This window comes from Canis aureus, chromosome 15, assembly GCF_053574225.1.
Source record: "Canis aureus isolate CA01 chromosome 15, VMU_Caureus_v.1.0, whole genome shotgun sequence".
NCBI lineage: Eukaryota > Metazoa > Chordata > Mammalia > Carnivora > Canidae > Canis > Canis aureus.
Window position 1 is genome coordinate 41,436 of NC_135625.1, and position 14,534 is coordinate 55,969.

Below are 14,534 nucleotides of genomic sequence, written 5' to 3' on the forward strand. Positions count from 1 at the left end.
ACACACACACACACACACAGAGGCAGAGACCCAGGCAGAGGGAGAAGCAGGCTCCATGCAGGGAGCCCGATGTGGGACTCGATCCCAGGACCCCAGGGTCGTGCCCTGGGCCGAAGGCAGACGCTCAACCACTGAGCTGCCCAGGCGTCCCTCCCTGATTCATTTCTAACAGCTCTGTGGCTGTATACCTGCCCTACGACACACGGGGTGTGATCAAAGTCGTGACTCAGTGGGGTTGGACGTCTGCGCACACGTGTGAAGCCATCACCCAAGTCATCTCCACCCAGGACCCCCTGCCCAACCAGAGCCAGGCCTGATTGATTCTGGAATGGTGTCCGGGGTAACGCAGTTGCTTTTGTTTTACTGTAGAACTTTATAGAGACACAAGCTGATGAGTTGATAGGACATGAGATCACAGCAGGAAATGAACCGTGCCCCACCTCAATGCGTGTCTTTGGCTCTGCCCTCAGGGAGCGGGACACACTTCCCCAGGAGTGGCAGCCCCAAGGCCATCTGCAGCCTCTTCTTATCAGCCGGCCTGTCCCCTGGTGGCCCACGGCAACTGGCCCGTCCCCTAGTAGGTCCTCTGTACCCACCGTGTGCCAGGCACATCAGCAAGGGTCTGAGGGCATGTGGGGGACTGGCACAGAAACACAGTGGGGACTGTCCCTGGATCAGGGCTTCCAGGGTCAAGGCTGGCACAGGAGGAGCCGGGGTTATGGCGAACTTGCTGGAGGAGATGGGAGGAGGTGGGGCTGTGGTTGGGGCAGAACGTGAAACAGGCCATTGTTGTGGTAGTTCACCGCCTGAACTCGAGATGTGTGTCTGGCCCTGTATTTGGTGTTGGGAGGCCCAGATGAAGCTTGAGGACCCTTGGCTCAGAGCCTGCTATGGAAGAGCCAGGCACACAAGAGCCCCGGTGGGCCAAGACCTCAGAGCAGTCTAAGCACAGCTGGAGGCATCGGAGGGACTTTCCTTGAGCCAACAGTGTGGCGTCCACATCCGCTGTCCATCTGAGACCCTGGCACTGCCCCAGTGACTGCCCTCGCTTCACTGGGATGCTTGAGATGAGAGGCACCGGCTGTGATCCTCCCTGTTTGACTCCTCTCCCATCACACCATGTACGCTGTCACTTGACCACTGACATCACCTTTAGCACACACTCAAATTTTCAGCTCTGGGCAGAGTGCCAGGCAGGTGCGTGCCCACGGCCACATTTAATCTCCTCCCCAAGGGCATTCTGAGCTGAGGGTTGTAGCTAAGCCTGTCTACATAGAAGAATAATGGGGCCTAGTAAAGGGTCATGGCGTGTCCAAGGTCACCCAGCGGGGAGGTAGCAGAGACCTGGCCCTGGGGAGTTTGGCTCAAAAGCCCGTTCTGTCCTCTTACCCAGAACAGTACTCGCCAACCTCAGTTAAGTTCCCACCGCCAGGAGCCAGTGCTCTATCCCTGTAGGCCGCTCACCTCTCTTCTAGTGACAAGTTTCTGTGAGTAGGTCTATTGGCAGGGTCAGCTGGTGAAACGGGGCCACTAGGGGAGATGTTAAGAGGCCCATTGCAGGTGGGATTTCAGGGACAGCTGGGGGTCAGAAATCCCCAGGGTGGGCTGTGAGGCAGCTGACTGGGGCTCAGGCGTGAGCTGAGCCTCTGCTTCTGCAGAGGTGTCTCTTGAGTTCTCTGTCTCCGGAGAACCTTGGCTGTACAATCGTTCCTGCTGCTCAACATCCTCATTAACGCTTCCTATGGTCAGTCTAATTTTAGCCATTCTTGTATGAGTGTGATGATATCTCCTTGTGGTTTTCATTTCAATATTCCTGAAAATTATACTGCTGAGCACCATTTCCTGTACTTATTGGCCATCAGTAAATCTTTTGTGAAGTATTTTTTTAAATACACTATCTTTTCTCATTGATCTGTAGTAATTCTTTGTTAGCAAGTCCTTTGTCAGTATGTGTATTGCAGATCTTTACTCTCAGTGTGTGCCTTGCTTTTCATTTTCTTAATCATCACAAGATAAGCAGGAATGTCACATTTCATTGAAGTCCAATTCAATCCTTTTAAATTCTTAGTGCATTTTGTGTCCTACCCCAAAACTGGTATTTTCTACATTTTTTTCCAGAAACTTTATAGTTTAAGGCTATGATCTATCTCAAATTTCTAAATTCCATTTTTAATTCTAATTATTTGTAGATTATTTTCGATTTCTTATGTACACAATCCTAGTATCTGTGATTAGTCACATTTCCCCCCCTCACTCCTCATGCTTTTTGTTTTTCTTATAACATTGGTTATATTTTCTAATATAATTTGAATAGAATAGTGATGTTTGAAGATTTTTAACACAGCCCTCTCAGTATCCGTTAGAAAAAGTAGACAAAACTGGTAATAAGTACGACTGAATTGACATATATATATATTTTTTTTAATTTTTATTTATTTTTATGATAGTCACAGAGAGAGAGAGAGAGGCAGAGACACAGGCAGAGGGAGAAGCAGGCTCCATGCACCAGTAGCCCGACGTGGGATTCGATCCCGGGTCTCCAGGATCGTGCCCTGGGCCAAAGGCAGGCGCTAAACCGCTGCGCCACCCAGGGATCCCTGAATTGACATATATAGAACATGACATAGTAAGTGCAAATTCATTCTTTTCAAGTGCTCATAGAACATTTACCAAAATAGACTATATGTTGGGCCACGAAGCAAGTCTACAAATTTGCAAAGCCTGAAATTATATAGATTATATTCTTAGAGCAAAGGAGAATTGAGCCAGTCATAATGGAAAGAAGCCCAAAAAGTCTTTCAATGTTTGAAAATTAAACCTAACTTTTCTAAATATTTTAAGGGTCAAAGGAGGAATCACAATGGAAATTCTCAACCTTTCCCATATCAGGGCTCACAGAAAACAGCACTGTATCTGTGAAAAGCACTGTCATGAGTTGAGCCTTAAATCATATTTCCACCTGCCCTGGCTGCACGGGGCAGCCTTGGTCTGTGCCCCGCCCCCCCCCCTCCGCCAGCTACCCTGTCTGGTGGCCTTCAGTTATGGGGGTCAACATTGCCAGATGGGAACGGAAACCTCCAATCTGTACTTCTAGTTCTGATGGTGCTCCTATATTGTCCTCATAGGTCTAAAACCACAATTTCTGAGTGAAACATGACATTATTTTTATGTCCTATTTCACTTTGTGATTGTCCTTAAGTTTTTGAAAACAAGCTTGTGAGCCATCTATTAGAAGTGTTGATTCAACCTGTGTTCACACTTCTGGGAAAACAAATAGAGCCAAATATTTATTAGGATTTACTACTGAGCACCTGCTTTTGCTGGACATCACACTGGCTCTTCGTGGAGTTCTCCGTTCTGTGATACGGATATTATTAGCCACATTTTTATATGGTTGGAGACTGTAAGTTACATGGGATTAGATCAGTGTCAGAAACCAAAGTGGGATCCCCTCAATGGATTCCACATCCCTTGTTTATACACAGTACTACTCCCTTCTGAACTCTGGTCTACTTGATCTGGAAACGTAACAAGTATCAGGATTTTCTTGTTATGTTGCAAACTAAAGGATATCAGCTGGCCTTTTTACCTTTGTGCACCATGACCATTTATTATCTGGGTAGAAGACCGTTGAGGAAGGTACTCAGAACCCTAGGAATAGAGACATAATATTTTTTCTTTTTAAAAAAGATTTATTTATTTACTTATTTATTTATGAGAGACAGAGAGAGAGAGAGAGAAGAGAGAGAGGCAGAGACACAGGCAGAGGGAGAAGCTGACTCCCTACAGGGAGCCTGATGTGGGACTAGATCTCAGAACTCTGGGATCGTGCCCTGAGCCACCCAGGTGCCCCTGTTTTTCTGATATTGAAGTCACGAAAGGAAATATGCTTTGTCATTGATTCAGGCGCCAGTATCTTCACAGCCAGCAGCAACACAGGTCTGATAGAGTACGCTCAGCCTGTTCCACACAATGAGCAAATGCTAAAAATAAAAATTGCTAAAATATTCCCTTCCCTACTATTACTTGCTTCCCAACCATGGTAGTGTTTGTGCGTTATGACTGTGGTTTACATCAGTCACAACTGGCAGGACTTAAATAGAGCATTGGAGCTTCAGGGACAGGTAATGTTTAATTAATTGTGACAATCAGCTACTTGGTTTTATTCTAGAAGCCGAGTGAGTGGGGCCAGAGATCTCTAAGATGTCTGGCAGCTAGTTCGACAATTCTGACTTTAAATTACTTCTGTGATTCAGAGCTTGCACGGGAGAATGGGAGGCTGGCTCTGGGAGCACCTCTGTTCCTGTAACCAGGTAACATTCTGTAGGTGTCATTGTGGTTTCTTTGTATTCCTGTTATTAAAGCTTTTGTGCCACGTTCCTCCCTTCAGAAGTCATTATAACAAAAATCCGTCTTTTTAAATTATAAATGCTGCCTGTTAACCCCACCAACAGCACAGAGGGGCGTTGTCCCCTGGACGTGGGTGGGGATCTGAGCCTGTGCTGCGTCCTCGCCACAAACAGACCCGGAGGCCACGGTGCTTGGGAGCCCGGCGGCACCAGCCACTCGGGGTGAGCCCGCAGGTGAGGCTCTCGGCCCCAGAGCACTACTCTTTGGATCCCCAAATTGCCTGGGAAATGTGTGAAATCACTGCATCTCCTAGAGGCCAAGCCTGGGCGCGTCTGAGAGCAGCTGACCAGCGGAGCCAGGACCGCCCTGCTGGCAGGACCGGTTCACCAGGGAGGGGCGGTGCTCTGGGGGTGGCCTGCAGCCCGCGAAGTCCTGACCCCGACCCCACCCGCCAGCGTGTCGAGGGTCCTGCCCACGACCCCCCACGCGTGCACAGCCCCAAGGTCGGGAGAAGATCCCCCTGTCTGGGCGGGGGGATGGGGTCCTGCCCACGACCCGCACGTGTGCACAGCCCCAAGGTCGCGAGAAGGTCCCCCTGTCTGGGGGCGGGGGGGGGGCGGTCCTGCCCACGACCCGCACGTGTGCACAGCTCCAAGGTCGCGAGAAGGTGCCCCTGTCTGGGCAGGGCGGGGGGGGTCCTGCCCACGACCCCCCACGTGTGCACAGCTCCAAGGTCGCGAGAAGGTCCCCCTGTCTGGGCAGGGCGGGGGGGGGGGTCCTGCCCACGACCCCCCACGTGTGCACAGCCCCAAGGTCGCGAGAAGGTCCCCCTGTCTGGGTGGGGCGGGGGAGGCGTCCTGCCCACGACCCCCCACGCGTGCAAGCCCGAGGGTCCGCGGGGACCGGCCTCGGGTCGGGGGGAGGGTCCTGCTCACTGCGCAGCCCACGCGGGCAAGCCCGAGGATCCGCGGGAGGCCCGCGCGTGGGGAGGACTCTGCCCCGGGCCCCCCCACGCCTGCGCAGCCAGGCGGGGCGTTGGGCTCCGGAGGGGCCGCGGGCGGCCACGTGGCCCCGCAGGAATGCGCGGGCGTGGGGGCGGAGCGCGGCCGGGGACGGGCAGGCGCGCGGTCCAATGGGCTCGTGGCGGCGTCGGGCCCGGCCAATCAGCGCGCGGGGGCGGGGCGGCCGCCGTGTGGGCGGGGCCGGGGCGCATCCCTGGACGGCGGCGGCGGCGGCGGGGCAGGGCGCGGGGCGCTCGGAGGGACGGCGGGCGGGTCCCGGCGGGTGAGTGCGGGCTGCGGGCGGGGCGCGCAGGGGCTCCGGGGGGCTCGGGCGGGAGCCGGGAGCCGGGAGCCGGGTGGGGCGGGGGCGGGGCGGGGCGGGCGTACGCGGGGCCCCCGACGAGTGCAGCTGCTCCTCCCAAAGCCCCTTCGCGGTGGCTCCCGAACTCGCCGGAGCCCAGGGACCGGTGGCTTCTGGGCTGCGCGCCCCGACGAGCGCGGGATGGGGCGCAGACCGCCCGGTGTCCCTGGTGCCCCAGGAGGAGCGCAGGGCACGGCCCCGGGCAGCGCCCCAGCGGCAGGGGGGGCCGTCCTCACCGCGGCAGACAGGGCAGGCAGCAGGCCCGAGCGGCGCCCAGGACCGTGCAGGTGAGGCCCGAGCGGCGCCCCCCCCCCGGGGTGATGAGCAGGGGCTGTCGGCTGTGCGGGAGGCCCGCCAGGTCGGGGTCTGGGCGCAGCCACACGGCCGGTCGCGAGCTGAGCTGTTGATAGGAAGCCCGACTTCTCTCCTGTGAAGACAGTCTCGGGTCTGCTTTAGGAGGAAGGCAGTTACCGCTTCCAAGCAAGTGTTTGCCCTTCTCCCAGAGCATCACTGCTCCAGAAACCGAAGCGGGTGTGCAGGCCACAGGTCAGGAGGTGGGTCACTCCCACCCGAGGACGCTCCCCTCTGGACCCTAAATTCTCAACATAAACACCCGATTCCGCTCGTCACAGGGAATCAACAATCAGAAAAAACAGAGGTATTTGGCTCAGTGTGCTATTCATGTCCGTGACTCACTTTTGCTGGAGGTAAAACTTCTCATTAACCCAAAACCTCATGGGCTTTTGTCTTTTCTCTAGTTGAGCCAAAGAGTAAAAAGTAGCTGCCGGTGTTCTGGGTTTGGTGCAAGGGTTACATAGTTTCCCTGCAGGTGGAACATGGCAGGGGATAACTTTTTCACTGTTCATTTATTGCTTACAAAGTACACTTTGGACATTGTTACATAGGAAATAAGTATCAGAAAGCAAAGATGAGATTTACTGTTTCTGTTTTTAAAATCTAATTGGCAGCATTTCTTTGGCCCTCAGATAGGATTTGGTGGCCAACATCTGGGGTCAGGTGTACAGTAACTTTCTGTCATCAGATACAGACTTTGGTGATGCCGTTTGAGATGCTTTTTCCTAATTCATTGGTCTTTCCATTAAACAAGTGACAACTAGGGAAGAGGGAAAATTCAAAATTATTCAAGATGGCTTCCTACCTTTTAAAAGTTGAGCTTGGCTTTCTAGTTGGACTAAATGCATGCTCTTGATATTTTGAGGTGCCCTGTTTTCTCGGTAGTTTCTTTTGTGTTGAAGTCAGAAGGAGAGTCTTTGGGAATTCTGGATAGAGGCGTGCTGGTGGATCAAAGGGCTTGGGGTCAGGAGCCCTGGTTGAGTTCAGGAACTGCTTGCCTGACCCTGGGTGAGTCAGGGTATCCTACAGAGCTTCTGTTTACTCTTTATGAAATTGCTGGAAGGGAATGTCTGTGGAAAGGCTTTTTTTTTTTTTTTTTTTTAAGATTTGCTGTATTTATCCATGAGAGACACAGAGAGAGAGGCAGAGACCCAGGCAGAGGGAGAAGCAGGCTCCATGCAGGGAGCCTGACGTGGGACTCGATCCTGGGACCCTGGGGTTACACCCGGGGCGGAAAGCAGTGCTAAACCACTGAGCCACTCAGGGATCCCTTCCTGGTTGTCTTACAATCACCCAAGTGAATCGTACCTGCTGGTGGGAGGGGCTATCTCTGGGTTTTAATTTCCTATTTTAATTAAGTGATGGGAAAACGAGTTTTTGAGATATTGTAAAAATCTTTTTGAGTGTTAATATTTTTCTCTCCCAGGGACCACCTTGTGATATTAGAAATTACTTTTTAAAGTAGAATACAGCCTCCGAGCTGCCATGGGGTGCGGTGGGTGTGTGTTGGAGCTCGAGGAGTAGCGCATCGTGGTTGCCAAGGAAATCAGCCCCTTTAGCTTTCCTGAGAGGCTGCTGCCCTGCTGGCCCCTCCTAGGCTCTGGAAGCTTCACCCGGTGAGTCCCTTGCCGCTGGACTGGGCAAGTGATGAAAGGAAGAGAAGAAATGGTGAAGGGTGTCTGCGTCCCTGTACTCTGACAGCTGCACGTGGGAGGGGAACTCTGCCGCCGTGAGGCGAGTGGGGATCCCTGGGCTTTGCTTCGGGGGCTGAGGTCATGTCTTCATTCTCTGTGGCCGGAGCCCGACCCTTACCCGAGGGTGTTATTGTTATTATTTTTAAGGAAGAACTAGGACACTTGCTCTGAGATGGGAATACCAAGTGGAAGGCTGCAGAGTCCGATGGAGGCATGATGATTGACCTTCGGCCTCGCTGGCGTGGCTCCTGTAGCTGCCCGCGTGGGGAGGCCCCGGAGCCAGCGTGGATCACAGCTTGCTGTGCGCAGGGAGCCTTTGCTTCTCTTCTTTCGCCCTGTTTCTCGGAAGGGGAAGTGGCGGGGTGCTGTGAGCTTGCTTTCGCGCGCGGAGAGCATGGTGGTCACGCTGACGCCAAGGTTTGTGGCAGGTGTCGGGGACCACCTGGCCCGAGGCTCTGGCACGTCAGTCCCTCGCTGCTCTGCCATCGAGCCGGGTTCTGCCTTTCTGAACAGCCGCTGGAGGGGCGAGGGGCGCGGAGGCTTAGGGCGTTGGCTGAGCCGTCGGTCCCGAAGGGGTATGTGTGGAGCCGGTGGGACGAGCCCAGGGGATTCCAAGGCTACAAGGACAGCATTTTTTAGGCCGTGAGAACATGCACGGGCGGAAAGAACTCGCTGGCTCTTTTCCCTCCCTGGGTGAGCGGGTCTGGGCCTGGCGGGGCCAGTTGATCGGAGGCCGGAGCTTGAGGGCTGTTGCTTGCTGCCTCCCACGGACGGGGACCCCCCTCCCTCGCTGCACAAGTGATAAGAAGGTTGCTTCGTGTTTGGTTCTGGAGAGCTCGGCTCGGCAGGGTGGTGGGGAGCGGCCTCCTCCTCAGAGGCACGCACGCGGTGTGCTCTGCGTGGGCCTGTGAGTTCCGCCAGCACGCTGGCCGCTGCAGTTCCCTTTGCGTGGAGCAGGCCACGTTTCCCTTGGAGCTGAAATCTCCGCTCCTGCCCGTGGGTTCTGAGGATCACACGGGGCCGGGTCTCCAGGGTCTAGTTCAGGTCTCATTCCGCGTGGGCCTGCCGTGGGAGGGTGGGTGAGCGGCCCGCTGGCACTGCTGCACTCTCCTTCCTGAATTATCTGCGGACAGAGCCTGACTTGCGATGACTTAGCGGAAAAGGGGGACAGGTGCACCTCTCCGCACGCCCCCAGGAGGATGCGGGGCAGCAATCCCCGTAGCTGGAGCCGGCGGGAGAGGAGTGCGCTTCCCAGGACCTTGGCCGGACGGAGATCTGGATGCTGGGATGCCTCTCTGTTCAGCTTTCTCGGGTGTGGATGGCAGGCAAGGAGAGGAAGTGTAATCGAGGCAGGTGTCTGGTTTCATGTGTAGGTGGATTCCTTGTATGGCTCATTTTCCTGGGGGGGTCAGGATACAGAGGGCTGACCCGCTTGGCCCTGGGCAAGCCTGCTCTCAGGCATCCTGGCTGGGGCACCTTTCCCCCAGGGCTCAAGTCCGTGCTTAAGCCATGCGTTTAGGCCTCAGTGTCTCCTCTGCCAAGATGGCATGGAGACCGATAACTGCTGTACAAATATCAAGAGACAGGGCTGCTGAAGGTGAGGGGGTTGTAGTGCTTGTTCTTCACATGGGTCAGGTAAGACTTCACTGGGAAGGTGATTCTTGAGTCGAGATCTAAAGAAGTTGAGTGATAGTGCAACAGGAGCATCCTAAACAGCAGGACAAGCATGTGCAAAGGCCCTGGGGCTGGAGCATACCAGATATGTCCAGGAGCAGCAAAAAGGAGACAGTGATAGGACATGAGCTCAGGGTGGTGACAGAGGATGATAGCCATTGCAGGGCTGTGACCACGTGGGCCGTGTTTAACTGGGCCATCTTGGCTGTAGTGTTGAGAAGAAATGACAGAGGGTTGAGGATGGGCGAGGGGGGTTGCTAATGGAGCTTTTACAGAAACTCAGGTAAGAGATGGGATGCAGCGCGGACCAGACGGGTGGTGGTAGGGCTCATGAGAGGAGAGAGGAGGGATCGGGGACCCCCAGCTGTGGTTGCTTTGTCCTGAGCGAGGGGAAGGGGTTTCTGGTGGCAGGAGGTAGTGAGTGTGGGACATGCCAAGTAAAGTGGCTTTCACGCTGGCTCTGCTGATGTTCTGTTTGGGAGAACATCGAACATCTGCTCCCGTAGCGGCTTTCACGTACCCGTACCCCCGCTGTCGGAAAGTCCATGGCGAGCCCCATGGCTCCTGTGAAAGATCTACGCTGTCCCCTGGTTTCCCTAACCGGAAGGAATCCGAACAGGACTGCCCTCCTCAGAAACAGCAGCCAAGTGGAAATCGCGTCGGGGTGTTCTGCAGTGCGCCAGTCCCGGGGGGCGGGTGGCACCCTCCGACTCCTCTCTGGGAGCCACGCTCGGCCTCCGGCACGGAGCTTTGCCGCGTGTCCCCAGCCTCCGCTGTGTTTTAGCTCCATTCGTTTCGGGCTCCTCTTAGCAAGTTGCATCCTGAGGCCTGAGGGAGGCCAAAGAGAAGTGATCTTGGGGTCGCTGATTCTCCCGCATGAATGAATGGGAATTCCTGTTCGGCTTACACCATTTCTGCTATGAAAGGTTTCCGAGGAACACGGCACTTTCGGATATTAGGGGAACCTGCTATCATCCCGCAGGGTTAGCTTGAGTCTCGTGCTGCACAGAACATTCCATGACTTGTGTCTCATACCCGTGGAATTTCCGCTGTCTCACACCCTTCCCTCCTTTGCCCGGCCGCCACCCCGGCCCCTGGCACCGCCAATCTGTTCTTTATACGTATGAGCCCATTTTCATTACACGTAAGATGAGATCGTATGGTACTTGCCTTTCTCTGTTTGTCGGTCACATTCAGGTCGCTGTCAGGTCTCTCCATGTTGCTGCAAATACCAGAATTGCTCTTTTTACAGCAGAATAATATTCCACTGCGCTTGTATTATACTGTATTGTCTTTTTCCATGGATCCATCAGTGGCCCCTTAGGTTGTTCGCCGCCGTTGGCTATCGTGGATAATGCTGCAGCGACCATGGGGGTGCAGATTGTCTTTTTAAGGTAGTGTTTTCATGTTTTAGGATAAATACCCAAAAGGGGGATTGTTGAATCATGGTAGTTTTGTTTTTTGTTTTTTGAGGAACCTCCGTGGTGTTTTCCCCCAGTGGCTGCAGCAGTCTGCATTCCCCCCAACAGAGCAAGAGGGGCTCCTCTTTCTCCGCATCCTTGCCGACACCTGTTACCCGTATTGTTGTGACACCCGCCATTTCAATAGGTGGGAGGTGATTTCTCACTGTGGTTTAGATTTGCCTTTCCCTGATGGCCAGTGATGCTGATCACCTTTTCATGTACCTGTTGGCCACCTGTATGTTTTCTTCAGAAAGATATCTATTCAGATCCTCTGCCCATTTTTAAATTTGTTTTTTGGTTGCTGTGGTATGAATTCTCTATGTATTTTGCATATTAACCCTTTATGAGATACATGATTTGCAAATACTTTCTTCAATTTGGTACGTTGCCTTTTTGTTGATAGTTTCTTTAGCTCTGAGGAAGCTTTTTAGTTTGAAATAGTCCTACTTGTTTTTTTTTTTTTTTTTTTTTTGCTGTTGTTGCCTTTGCTTTTGGCGTCAGATTCAAAAAGTCCTCACCAAGACTGACGTCAGGGAGCTTACTGTTTTCTTCTAGGTGTTTATAGTTTTAGAGCTTATGTTAATGTCTTTAATCCATTTCAGGTTAATTTTTGTGTATGTTGTGATGTAATGGTTCACTTTGATTCTTCTGCACGTAACTGTTTAGTGTTCCCAGCACCATTCGTTGAGAACACTGTCCTGTCTGCATCCTTTGTTGTAAGTGAAGTGAACGTGTGTGAGTTTATTTCTGAGCTCTTCGTTCTGTCCTGTGTCTGTCTTTGTGCTACCACCAAACCATCTTACTGATTTCCATAGCTTTGCAATGTAGTTTGATGTCAGGAAGTGTGAGCCTCTAGCTTTGTTCTTCTTTCTCAAGGTTGCTTCAGCTATTTGGGGTCTTTGTGGATCTCTACAAATTTTAGGATTGTTCTATTGTTGTGAAAACGCCATTGGAATTTTGATGGGGATTGCGTTGAATCTGTACATTGCTCTGAAGTCAGTGGACATTTTAACAATGTTCTTTCAATCCATGAACATAGAATATCTTTTTCTTTATTCATATCTTTTTCAAGTTCTTTCATCTGTATAGGTTTTTCTTTCATTGTATAGGTTTTTAGTTACATTGGTTAAATGATTCCTAGACTTTTTTTTGGATGTGGTTGTAAATGAGAATATTTTCTTAATTTTTCTGATAATTTATATAGAAATGCAACAGATTTTTGCACATTGATTTTGTGTCCTATAACTTTACTGAATTAGTTTTAACCTTTATTTATTTATTTATTTATTTTGCTGGAGTCTTTAGGGTTTTCTTTTCTTTTCTTTTTTTTTTTTTTAAGATTTTATTTATTTATTCATAGAGACGCAGCTAGAGAGAGAGAGGCAGAGACACAGGCAGAGGGAGAAGCAGGCTCCATGCAGGCAGCCCGACGTGGGACTCGATCCCGGGTCTCCAGGATCACGCCCTGGGCTGCAGGCGGTGCTAAACCGCTGTGCCACCGGGGCTGCCCTCTTTAGGGTTTTCTATATATATAGTGTCATATTGTCTGCATATAATGACGGTTTTGCTTCTTTCTTACCAATTAGATGCCTTTTATATCTTTTTTTGCCTAATTGCTGAGGCTAGGGCTTCCAGTACTATGTTGAGTAGACGTGGCCAGAGGACATTTTTGTCTTGTTCCTCATCTTAGGGGAGAAGCTTTCAGCCTTTCATTGTGGACTTATCATGTAGGGCCTTTATTATGTTGAAGTAAGTTTCCTCTAGATCCACTTGTTGAGAGCTTTTTAAAAAATCATAAATGGATATTGAATTTTGTCAAATGGTTTTCCTGCATTGATCATAATCCTATGATTTTTATCCTCTTTTTTTAGTGTGGTGCATCTCATTGGCTGGTTTGCAGATGTTGAGCCATCCTTGCATCCCTGGAATAAATTTCATTTGCTCATGGTGTTTGATCCTTTTAATGTGCTCATTTTGGTTTGCTACTGTTTGGTTGAGGATTTTTAAATCTTTGATTATCAGGGCTGTTGGCCTGTGATTTTCCTTAATTGTATTGTCTTTGTCTTATTTTAGTATCAGGGTAATGCTGGTCTCCTAAAATGCATTTGGAAGTGTTTCCTGTTCTTCTGTTTTTCTTGAAGAGTTTGAGGAGAATTGGTATTCTGATTTTAGTGTTTGGTAGACCTCATCAATGAAGCCATCTGACCTTGGCTATTTGTTGGGAGATTTTTGATTATCAATTCAGTCTTCTTACTAGTAATTGGTCTGTTTAGACTTTCTGTTTCTTCATGATTCAGTCTTTGAAGGTTGTTTATAAGAATTCTCCATTTCTCCTAGTTTGTACAATTTATTGGCTTATGATTGTTCATGTTAGTTTCTTGTGATCCTTGGTATTTCTGTGGTGTCCGTTGTAATGGCTCATCTTTTACTTCTTGTTTTATTTGAGTCCTCTCTCTTTTTTTCTTAGTAGGTCTAGTGAAAGGCTTTTCAGTTTCATCTTTTCAAAAAACTGGCTCTTCATTTTATTGATGTTTTCTATTGTCTTTTTGTCTTTATTTGTCCTACCCCATCTTTGTTAATTCTGTGCTTCTGCTAACTTTGGGCTTAGTTTGTTCTTTATTTTCTAGTTCTTCAAGTATAGAGTTGGATTGTTCATTTGATATTTTTCTTGTTTCTTAACATTTTTAGCATTTATTGCTACAAATTTCCTTTTCAGAGCTGATTTGCCTGCATCCCATAGGTTTTGGAGTGTTGTGTTTCCATTTTCCTTTGTCTCAAAGTATTCTTTAAAATTTTCTTTTGATTTCTTCTTTGACTCATTGCTTCATCAGTAGGATATTGTTTAATCTCCACATATTTATGTTTTTCCTCATTTTTTGGGGGATTGATTTCTAGTTTCATACCATTGTGGTTGGAAGAGGTGCTTGACAGGATTTCAGTCTTCTTAAATTTATTGAAACTTGTTTTGTCACCTAACATGCACTCTCCTGGAGAATGTCCCATGTGTACTTGAGAAGAAGGTATATTCTGCTTTTGAAATGAATGTCCTATGTATGTTGAGCCCATCTTGTCTAATGTGCCACTTCAGGCCAATGTTTCCTTATTGATTTTCTGTCTGGACCATCTGTCACACCTACTCTACCTTAAGATTTGGTGGGGTTCAAGGAGAAGATGCCCACCACTTTGGAGGGCTGCAGGTTAAGGAGTCTTTAGTCTTCTAATCATCATCATCTTCATGGTCATGAGCCTCTGCTCTTGCCTTGTGGCCTCCCAAGTCTTGCCCTTCATCCCCTTGGCCCTCTGCCCCAGTGCCCCATGCACCCTGATTCCAGAATAACCTTTTCAAAAGGCAGCTTTGATCTCATCAGTCACCTGACTGAACCCCGCTGTGGATCCCCTCTGAGCCAAGGATGAAGCCCTGTCCTGAATGGGGGTCCTTTTTTTTTTTTTTTTTTTTTTTTTTGGGTTTCAGAAAATATTTATTGGAACTGAAAGTAAATGCTCATATACTTAAAACATCATGATGACATATCAGTAATTCCCAAGTGAAATAACTTGGATGCTTTCACTTTTCAGGATTTGACTCCATCAGGACTTACGTGAAATTTCCTATAGCCTAGGACAGATGGACTCCAGA

At 50.2% G+C, this 14,534-nt stretch overlaps 1 protein-coding gene across 5 annotated transcripts in view; it reads left to right on the forward strand.

Annotated features, from left to right (window-relative positions):
* Nucleotides 1–5,549: 5,549 nt before the first annotated feature.
* The window catches only part of ARHGEF10 (Rho guanine nucleotide exchange factor 10), an 89,132-nt gene continuing 80,147 nt past the window's right edge, over nt 5,550–14,534 (forward strand). For 4 of the 5 annotated variants that reach the window (XM_077848514.1, XM_077848516.1, XM_077848517.1 and 1 more), the window contains exon 1: nt 5,550–5,634. The gene's annotated coding sequence lies outside the window, so the exon portion shown is untranslated. Of the gene's footprint in view, nt 5,635–5,814; nt 6,000–14,534 lie in introns of those variants that run through there. The other variant, XM_077848515.1, reaches the window with a different exon arrangement.